This window comes from Arachis stenosperma, chromosome 10, assembly GCF_014773155.1.
Source record: "Arachis stenosperma cultivar V10309 chromosome 10, arast.V10309.gnm1.PFL2, whole genome shotgun sequence".
Classification (NCBI taxonomy): domain Eukaryota; kingdom Viridiplantae; phylum Streptophyta; class Magnoliopsida; order Fabales; family Fabaceae; genus Arachis; species Arachis stenosperma.
This window is the reverse complement of record NC_080386.1, coordinates 113646208-113657963: the sequence shown is the minus strand read 5'-3', so window position 1 is coordinate 113657963 and position 11756 is coordinate 113646208. Positions and strand designations below refer to the sequence as shown.

Sequence of the window (11756 nt, the reverse complement as noted above, 5' to 3'; positions counted from 1 at the left end):
TAATAAATAAAATATAAATAAATATACTAAAACATAATATATATATTCTATAAAAAATTTTAAAATGTTATCTAAATTAAAAATATTACATCACCTGAAATGTTATAATCTCATCTGAGTACAAATTAAATAAATATCCAAATATCAGATATCCAAACAAAGACAAATTAAAACTTGTTATTAATCATCAAAATTAAAAGATAAGAACCATAGTCAAGAACTTTCAACTACTTCATTAGATCACACACTCTCAAATAGTAATTCCTTCATTCCTCTTAAACATCTCTTTTAACTTTGTTAAAAGAAATTCTTCAATTAAATAATTAAAGCACAACATAAGGAATGCAAAAAATTAAATTGCACACAACATAAGAATGCAAAAATAATAACATAGTAAACAAATAGCATTATAAAAAAAAATAACAACAATCAAGAATAATAAGAACAACCACAATAGTAAACAAATATCAACAATCAAAATCATCAAGAACAAATAGCAATAATCAGCAACAATAAACACAACATTGAATAATTAAATAAAAAATATACCTAAACAACAAAAATAGTTTCATAATTATTGTAAAATAAAATAATCTAAATTACTTATAACAGAAAAATCTAAGAAAATCATTACTCATAACAAAAATAGCTCAATAATATTTAATAATGTTCAGTACTCATCATTAATAATAAAAATCAGTCTTCAATTAAATCATTGATCATGAACGAACAAATTAAATTATATTGATTCAAGAAACGTAAGAAAACTCAAAACAGAGATAAGCAAGAAATTACTTACAAAAAAATGAACAAAATAGAGATTTAGGATTTCACATAAGGGAAAGGGGGCCAAGATGAGGGCTGAACAGCGACGGAAGCTTAGCCAAGACAGACGCTGAAGCATGGTGATAACAGCGGGCTGGAGCTGAAACGAAGGCTTGAGGCAAGCTCGACCAAGCGGCGAAGAGGGAGCACCGCAGTGGAAGCACAATAATACAGAGGCTGCAAAAGCTCAAAACAGACGTGGAAGCTCAAAACTGATGAGAAAGCGTGGCGAGCAGACACGTTTTGACGACCATGGGCGTAGTGCGGATGACAGCGGTGCAGATTGCGATAGCGGTGACACAGCTTGAAGAAGAAAGCAGGGTTAGAGGCTAAGTTTTTTTGAGAGAGGGAAGCAAATGCGTAGGTGAGTGAGAAAGAGAGAGAGATAGGATTTTTTTATTTTTTTGGTTGAAAAATGAAAACTGGCAGGGTCCCGGTTCGGTTCGACTGGCCGAAAATGGTTCAATGGTTTTCCACCAGTTTTTTGATTAGCTATTTTAGGAGGTTAATCAGACCGTGATTGCTATCGGTTCACAGTTAGATCGATCTGACCGGTCGATCTGGTTTTTAGAACCAGAGTTTATATTTTTAGAATGTTCAATTTAATTTGATGTATTTTGATTTTCTTTATTTAGATACTAAATTGAGTTTTATGTTTGTGAACTTAGGATTTTCTTTATTTCAACCCAATAAAAAGTTATAAATACATCCTAAATTATTGTAGTCGTCACATAAAGTGATTAGAGGAGTGCCAAAACACATTTTGATTTTGTGATGAAACCATATTATAGACAAGTGAGGTTAAGTTAGTCTACATCAGAAAATTGGGTAGAAGGTTGAATGAGTTCCTTGGATTCATTTCCCAAACTATGGTGTGGACAAGTTAGAATGATTATCTTTATATTCAATTTTAACCTATTCTTTTGTTTTCTATTTTCTATTTTCAATTTCAATTCTTTTTATTCAAAACAAAGAAAATATGAATTGAAATTGAATAAAAAAATAAATTGAAATTGAAAATAGAAAATAGAAAATAAAAAATAAAAAATAAAAGGATGCGTTGAAATTGGATATAAAGAGAATTATTTTATTTTCTACTTAATTTTTTGATACAACAAAGACAATGACTCCTCAACCAAATTTGTCCACACGATAGTTTGAGAATTAAATCTAAGAGATTACTCAACCTCACTTGGCCACTCCATGGTTTCATCATAAAATTAACAAAGTGCTTTGGCACTCCTCTTATCGCTCTATATGACGACTGCAATAGTTTAGGAGGTATTTATAACTTTTTATTAGGTTAAAATAAAAAAATAACCTAAATTCACAAATATAAAGCTCAATTTAATAACTAAATAAATAAAATCAAAATATATCAAATTAAATTGAACATTCTAACAATATAAACCAGTAACTTATAAATAATCCTTGAACTATTGAGGTCAACAAAAAGATGTATTCACTTTGGAGAGTACAAGAGACCAAACTTGCAACTAGGAAGGTGCAGATTGAGTATTTGTGGACGCATGAATACCTATTGAAGAATCTCTTCCATAGGCAGATATACCGTGGCGGGGTTGTTTCTCCACTGGAAGTGGGATTTGAGCTGGTAAATAGTAACTATCAAGTGGTCGTGGAGGTGGCATGTATTAATTAAGGAGTAGGTCCAAAACCAGGACCACCACCAGCATTTGGAGGAAGACCCTGAGGTGGACCCCATGATTGATGAGGTGGCATGTGCCCTACTCGATGAGGATTTAGGATTTTCATAAGAGAAATAACAGTTTATGTAAATGCCTCAGTTTGTCAAAAAGATAAATTATTCACATAAAATCACATACTTACATTCATATAAAAAATTGGAGTTACAGAGTGGCAACTTAAAAACTTCTTTTGATGGGATGCAATAAGTTCAATTGCGTGCCTTGTGAACCCCAGTGGGATCCCCTAGTAGTTCAACCACTCTATCATCTTGAAGAGCAAATATAGAAAGACCTTTTTGCAGAATAGTAAGACATACATATGCTTACTTGCTTAGCAACTAGAAAATGTCACAGTCTAACCAAGGACTAAAAGAAAAAAATAGCAAAATATGTGACAAAAATAGATTCTTTTATTTTGATTTAACAACCCCCCTAAACTTATGCAACAACACACAAAAATAATAATTAATAATAATAAACAAAAGTGACAAGAAATATAACAAAAACTTGCTCTAAGAACCTTAACTATACAATTTGATTCTTCTTAGATAGATTTTATAGTTCCTCCTTGCTTCCCAGTTAAACTTCCTGCTTGTAATGCTGCCACCAATAGTTTCGTAGAAATCTTTCTAGCCACACCTGAAGAAGCATGGGAGAAATCATTCTCTAAACCATCAAGCCTCTTATGAACCCTCAATAAGCATCCACGGCTGGAGGAAGAGATGAATCAGGCTCATCTTTTGCTGATACCATTACTTGATCAATATGAACAAAAATCATGATCCTAAATATTTTGGCCAATGCACGCATATAATATATGGAAGAAAGAAAAAATATCTTTAGCTAACAGTAAAATACAGCAACCTCAAGAATGTTTCATGCCACTAGTGCGGAATTTTGAATACCAAAACTAATCGACAAGTGTATCGGGTCGTACCAAGTAATACCATAGATGAGTGAGGGTCGATTTCACGAGAATTAATGGATCAAACAATAATAGTTGAATGATTAAGCTAGTCAAACAAGCAAAAAAGAATGTTTTGAAGTCTAATAATTATCATAAAACAGTATTAAGAGAATTCAAGAAAGCAAACAGAGATTGGTTGGTGAAAATATTGTGAGAAAACAGTTAAAATTTTGGATATGTTCAGATTTTTGGATTAACAATTCTTATTAACTACCTTGATTATGCAAAGATTTAATTCACAGCAAACTTTAAATGATTAGATTCTAATTCCTTGGTAATTTAATCCTCCTCTAACTCCATTAACCGTAAATTCCTTGGTCACTTAATCTAATTAGAGGGTTTAAGTTCAAATCCTAGTTTATAAGCCATAGAAAACTCTAAAATCCAAAGATGATATCATTATATGTTACTTATCACATTAAATTCAGATAGTTAGAGAGTCAAGAGAATTCTGTTTCAAGTTGTTATTCAGGTAATATAACTTTTTCAAGATTCAACAAGAATTCAATTTAGAAAAGAGTTATTTTTTAATACACTCTAATCCGTAGGATGAAGAACGAAACTGAGTCTTGAATATAAATCAATGCATTAATAAAAAATAGAAAACAATAGTATTATTTCATCCATATAAATAGAGCTCCTAATCTTACCAATGGAGGTTTAGTTGCTCATGGTGTGAAAAAACTCTAGCAGAGCAAAAGTGTAAAAGTGCGGACGAAGAGAAACGAGAAGAAGAAACCCTAGGCCAAGATATCTTCTCTTTTTATGTCTAATCCTAATTGATATAAAATATAATTTCTAAAATCTAAAAATATATTTTCTTAATTCAAAACTAAATAAAAGACTAAATTAAATCCTAAAAATTTTGTGCAGATTCACCTGGAACCCCTTCTTTTTTAGCATACTGGCGCCAAACTTGAGCTAGGCGCCGTTTGGCGTCACATACATATCAATCTCACATGCATTCCAACGCTCCTCGCACCAAATGCCGGGATGTGGCATTTGGCACCACTGTGACAGTAGTGAAAGTGAGTTTTATTCTGTTCTGGCGCCAAACACCGGTATGGTGGTGTTTGACACCACCTTAGCAGCTTGGAATTGAATGTTTGCTTCTTTCTAAGCTCTGCCAAATTCGCCCGAATGCTGCCTGTAATAAATTAAATTACAAAATAACTCAAAGTAGCATTCATGATGACTTAAAACACCCAAATCTTGATTTAATTCAACAATTTCACATGTAAATTCACTAAGAAAAGATAAGAAAGATATTCATGCATCACAACACCAAACTTGAATTGTTACTTGTCCTCAAGCAACTAAAAATAATATAAACCTAAGATGTGAATTTGCATGAGAGTTGAGTTTTCAATTAAGCTCCTATCTATCTTTCTCAGTGGGGTTAAACACATTGTGACCATGAATAGTTTTGGCATCTTATTATCCTTTAAAGCTTAAGAATACTAATGTTATTCAGAATCAGAATTTGGATAGTATTATGAATTCTCTTGCCTTTTTTAACTTCAGATTAACCCTTAAACACAGCATTTTCTTGTCTTTTCTTTGGTACTTTGCACCTTGAGTCTCGCCGTGACTCTAAATGTTACACAAAAACATCACAAGCCTTAACTGGAGAACTCTTTGAGTTCAGATCTTTTCTATTGAACTTTTCCACTCAGTGGCGCTCAGAGCCTTTGGCATACTCTTTATTATACTTGGCTTTGACTCTAAGTGTTTTGTCTCAAGAATTTCTTAACACAGTCACACCACAAGTATATAACTAGGAAAACAACTCTTTTAGCTTTTGATCATTCTTAACCTTCCTAGCCATTGATGCTCAGAGCTTTGGACATTGCCTTTTATTTTATTTTTTTTTCTTTTTGCTGTTTCTTTTGCTTTAATGATTAATTTCTTGTTTAATTTAGAGAATTCATAATAGTTCTCTAAATTTCAGTTTCTCATGCATCAACATCCTTTGATCCAAATTCAAATATGCACTATTCTTATCATACATTCAAAGTCACAAATAAACACCACCACATCTAAGTAAATAAGACGACTCTTAAATATAAACTTAATTTCTCGTGCATTACATCACTTCCTTTCTTTTTCTTTTTGGATTCAAACTCTGTCAGCGGTTTGACGATTGGATTTTTGACGGTTTAGAATTTCACAAATGAATTCTCGTTGCAAGTATAGTCTCTAAACCAACAATAATCCTTTCATGCAAAAATTTGTTTGTCACAAGTACAAACCCCTAAAATCTATAAACCGAAGTATTTAAACCTCGGGTCGTTCTCCCTAGGATTTACAATAAAGTGTTTTGTTATTGGTTGTGAGTTATATTTGGGGTTTAGATGAGAAACATGAATAGTAAATGGTAAGAAAACTTTATTAACAAAATGGTCTTGGCAAGATTTGGTTGTCAAGGGTCTTCATCATTATCACTAGCCACAAGTATGGTAGTTGCAAGGATTAATCCCACTTAGTCATCCTTAAATCAATTAACAAAGGAAAGTCAAGTGAGTTATATCAATCCTAGTCCATAAGTCCCAGCTTTCCACTAATTGGATTAATGAAGGCTAGAGTTAATGGCTATCAACTAGCAATCAATTGGACACTAGTGACTCAAGAAATCCTAAGTTACCTTCTCAAGCCAAGAACATAAAATTCTAGTCTAACATCCTTTCAAGCATTTCATCAAACACTTGGAGGGTAATGAAAGAAAGCATTTTTATTTGTAAGGAAAAAAAGGAATCAACAACTAACAATTACAAAGAATTAACAAAACAACAATCAACAACATCACAATCACATGAATTATCTCAAATTGCATTATTGAAAGAAAACAAAAGAACAAAAATATCTCAATTACAAAACCTAGAAACAAAACAAGAGAAATTACAATAAGAGGATAGGGATAGAAAGAAGAACCAAAGTGTAGCAATCATCAATTGAAGGTAGAAGTAGAAGGAGACTTGAGTTAAACCTAGAACTATGAGATCCTAATCTAACCCTAATTCCTAATCCTAGAGAGAAGTGAGAGCTTCTCTCTCTAAAACTAACTCTAACTCCTAAAACTAAGCTAATGATCAAAAGTATCTAAAAGTATCTAAAGTATATTGATTCCCCTTCAATACTTGACTTAAATAGCATCAGAAATGAGTTGGATTGGGCCCACAAGGCTCCTAAAACCGCTGGGGACGATTTCATTAAAGTGGGCCACGGACAGAATCGGCGCGCGCGCGCAAAGTGCGCGTGCGCGCCCCTGAACGCGAAGCAACATATGGCAAAATTTATATCATTTTGAAGCCCCGGATGTTAACTTTCCAACCCAACTGGAACCGCATCATTTGGACCTCTGTAGCTCAAGTTATGGTCAATTAAGTGCGAAGAGGTCAGGCTTGACAGCTTTTTGGTTCCATCATTTCTTCATGAGTTCTCCAACTTTACATGCTTTTTCTTCATTTCCTTGATCCAATCTTTGCCTCCTAAATCTGAAATCACTTAACAAACATATCAAGGCATCTAATGGAATCAAGGTAAATTACATTTAGCTATTTTAAGACCTAAAAAGCATGTTTTCACTCTTAAGCACAATTAAAGGAGAATATACAAAACCATGCTATTTCATTGAGTAAATGTGGGTAAAAGGTGATAAAATCCCCTAAAATCAATACAAGATAAACCCTACAAATGGGATTTGTCACGGTACATGAGACATCTTTTCAAATTAAAAACAACTGAATCAAACTAAAACACCTAAGAAAACTAAAAATACTAAAGAACATGCAATAGATAAAGACAAGCAACAGAAAATAGGAACATATCATAATAATAACAGAGGAAAATAGGAAGTGAAAAAGAAACTGAACCACCTCAGCCATCATGGTGGGTATCTCGGTTTTCAGACTGTGCTCCTCCGTGAAGATGATTTACCTTCTTTTGGTGCCATTGATGATAAGATAAACAGAGAGCTTGCTTTACAACACCAAACTTAAAAATTTGCTTGTCCTCAAGCAAAGAAAAACTGAAAATAGGGAGGGACTAAAAAGCACAAGAATGAGTAAAAACAACAAAAAATATTGCAGAAGAAGACGAGAATGATATAAGGGCAAGAAAAATTAAAATGTTATTTATTTCATTTTTTTAATGTAAATGTGGTGCCAAACTCCAGAAAGGTCAAGTTTGGCGCCACCCCCTCCGAATGGAACTCTTCTATACGTATATGTGGTGCCAAACTTCATATCACCAAGTTTGGCGCCTTTCCAGCAAAATTCACCAAGGAGCGCTTCAATTCTGGCGCCAAAATTCATATTTCCAAGTTTGGCGCCACCCTGGTAGCATGAAACTCCCTCAAATTGTGCATTGTTGACACAAAACTTGAGATTCTCAAGTTTGGCACCACCCTGGTCAAATGCACTCTCCTCCAGGGTGGTTTGAAATCCCTTCCGGTTGTACCTATTCTTATTTTAAACACTCTCCATGACCAAAACACACGTAAAAAGAAGGAAAACTATAAGACATTAAGACAAACTAAATAAATTTAAACCAAATAGAAAATCAAAGGATACGGAAGATTGGGTTGTCTCCCAACAAGTGCTTCTTTAATGTCACTAGCTTGACGGTTGATTTCTTATTAAGGTGGGATTGATCATAGTACTTCAACTCCTCTCCTCTCATTGTGAATTTTCTTCCTGTATTCCCATGAAGTATCTCAATATGCTCAAGAGAAAGGATTCTGTTTATTGTATAAGTCAACACTGGATTACGAGTCAATACCACCTTCAACCCTGGAGAGAAACCTTCAGTGGAGATCTTTTATTTCTCCATCCCCTAGGTACTTTCTTCCTAGGACCTTCTTCCAGAGGTACTGCCACCTTCTCCACACAAAACTTAGGTTTGTTGTCAAGGGGTTTTTTGTTGATTGCAAAGGGAGGCTTTGGTCGCAAAATCTTGTTAGCTTCAATTGAGTTCTCAACTTGTTGCACCTTTCTTGTCTCATCCTTTCTACTCAAGCATGGAGAATGTACTTCTAGGAGTGATTCATTTGGTTTTTCCTTCAAGTTTAGATTAATGGCTTCAATCTTCGTACAATGCTCCGCCTCTCTTGCATGATGCATAGTCTTGAAAACATGAAAAACTTGATGCTCATTATGTACTTTCAACATTAATTCACCCTTTTTAACATCAATAAGGGTTCTTCCAGTGGCGAAGAAGGGTCTCCCTAGAATGATGGATGCAGTCTCATCTTCCTCCATGTCAAGAATAAAATTCACTGGGAGGAAGAACTTCTCCACTTTGATCAAGACATTTTCAACACTCCATGTGCATGCTTCCTAGATTTATCTGCCATCTGTAAAGTTATTTGTGTGGGCTTCATCTCTTGAATTTGTAGTCTCTTCATCACAGACAATAGTATTAAATTAATACTTGTCCCCAAATCATATAAAGCTCTATCAAAGGTAGTGTTGCCAATGGTGCAGGAAATTTGAAAACTCCTTGTATCTTTCTTCTTTGTTGGCAAGTTCCTTTGAATAATTGCACTACACTCTTTTGTCATCTCTACTGTTTAGCCTCTCTTCAAGGATCTTTTCTTAGACAATAATTTCTTCATGAATTTTGCATATACGGGCATTTGTTCAAGGGCTTCTATGAATAGAATATTGATGTGCAAAGTCTTGAATATTTTCAAGAATTTGGAGTATTGTTTTTTCTTATTCGCTCCTTGGAGCCTTTGAGGATATGGCATCTTTGACTTGTATTCAGGCATTGGGGACTTTACTTTATATTGCTCAAGATCAATCGGAAAAGGATTATCAGGGTGCCTCTTAGAGGCGTGCTTCTTCTTAGCTTGTGCCTTCTCCGGAGCTTCTTTTTCAACCGGTTTTCTCAGTAACTTGTGCTTTCTTATTTGCCATTGGTCCACTTACCAAGGTGATAATCTTGCACTCCTCTCTTGGATTTGGAATTGTATTACTGGAAAAGGTATTGGTGGACTTTTGATCAATTTCAGCAATGTTTATAGCTAGTTGACCCATCCGAACCTCTAAGTTTCTAAGTGAAGCTCTAGTTTCCTTATCTGCATGCAACATGACATCAATCATCGAGGTTCTGAATTTACCAAATGAAATGCAGAGCTTCGTGGTACTTTGATACGAAATGTCTACAAACAAATAAAATTTTTAGCACTTTCAACGCTCAAAGCTGATCCTTGCATTTGGAGCTTTGGTTCTTCAAGATTGGAATCTAAATGATGATTGAGTTATTGCCTTTAAAATTGGGACAATGAACCTGCACATATTTATTTTCTGTTAGAATTAAATTAATATTTTATGGATTCTTGCCAGCATTCTTCTTTTTGGAATTCACTTCATTTGCTTTGTATTGGTTTCTTTAATATTGTAGTAAATTTAGCAAGGTTATTCCTTAGACCATGCAAGCTATTGATGAATTTTCTTGGTTGTTTTTATACTTTCATGTAAACATCTACCTACTAAAATATAAGACTGAATTTTTATGAAAGATTGACAAGGAGACAGAGCCACACTCTGTTCTCCTCTCTAACATCTTTGGCAGACTTTCAATCACATTAGATAATGTACCATTTCTTCCAAAAGAACTATGCTTGTAGTATGTAAATGAAATGTGTCAATTCATAGTTGCATAGTTATATGTCAATTTATCTTTAGAGTTTTACATAGTTACATGTCAATTCACACTCTTTTTTCTTTCTTTTTTCTGATATACATATTAAATTAAGAAAAAGTATGAAAAAATGATAAACTGGAGTTTATAATTGCAACATGCAGGCAATAACCACAATCACTAGTAAAATCCATGGTAAAAAATTAGATATTATCATCACCCATCAACTGCTCTAATAATCAATATCATTAACCAAATGGAGTAAGGAAAGCATCAGAAAGAACAAAGAAGAGATCCCATATCAATAATTCTCCATCAATAGTAATTAGCTTAAGAAACAACAAAACCATCCCTCCAGGGCAATAATAAAGAAGCTTGAGCTTAACGAGTCACCAACATACATTCAACTTAATATACTTCCAATTGATAGAAGGGAAATTAGGATTACTTACAGCCCTTTCAGAAGTTCTTGGAGGACCATCAAGAATCTTAATGCGAGCATGTGTCTCCTCCGCAATCTTCTTAATGAACTCTCTTTTACGTCCAATAATACATCCAACCTTCTGCACAGGAACTAACATACGGAAGACACTCTTGCCAGGCCACCCGGGCCACTTCTTCTTGCCGCCGCCACCATCTCCACCAGTTCCCCCTACTGGTGCTGCTACTTCTGGTGGTGGTGCTGCTGCTGCAGCCTGCGCGACGGGCTCACCCTCCGCCACCTCCTGCCCTTTGTTTTCTTCATGCTCCACGTTCTCTATCACTACTTGGTCTTGGTCTTGTTATTCTTCTCTCTCTCTTTTTTTTATTAACTTGGTTTCTACATTCTATAGGTATATTTCTTGGGTAACAGAAAAGTTCAAGAGGGTTCCACACTGGCCACCCTATTAACATCGTGACATTCCTCTAAATCCAATGAGTGTTTATATATGTATTTTGAGATCGCCTTCAAATGAGACCAGTCAATTAAACTAAACCAGAGGAGGTGCTATCATTATAGCCCTCAATAGGTTCTAACCTCCACTCACTTCCATAATAAGAATTTGGCAAACCAAGCCAAAACTTAAGCCTCAGCAGATTTTTCCTCTCTATTCTCCTGTCTTGCCTTGCCCTTGAAGTATGCTCGCTGGTGAACATTCTTGAATGCATCTCCACATAGATTCTAGTGAACTTGATCTTTTTTAGGGATATACCAATTTCTTTCATGCAAGCCACAATCTCCAAAGCCTTTCTAAAGAATGCAGCCCTCACACATATATCAGCCAAGGTATCTAAAAACCCTTCATCTGGCTTAAAAGGAGGAACACAAGAATTATGTTTTGAACCTTTTTTTACTATCTCCCACCTCTCCTTCACTTCATTCCAAAGCAAAAGTGCTTCTCCTGGCCTTCTTGCCAATGCGATTCCATTTGCAAAGCTTTCGTAAGTTCCCACATCAGGGTGGAACCCCTCGTCCTTCATCTTTTGAATTACTTTCTTTGCTTTCTTCAACCAAACTCAACCTGAAATACCCTTCAACAAACATGATCCATGTGATCACATCCACCTTCACTCGAGGATCATTCAACATTTCATCAAAGACCTTGTAAGCTAGCTTCGGCTGGTCAAAGAAT

At 34.7% G+C, this 11756-nt stretch overlaps 1 pseudogene; it reads right to left on the bottom strand.

Moving 5' to 3' along the window:
* Positions 1-2321: 2321 nt before the first annotated feature.
* Positions 2322-11037, bottom strand: LOC130957507 (flowering locus K homology domain-like; annotated as a pseudogene).
* Positions 11038-11756: the final 719 nt, after the last annotated feature.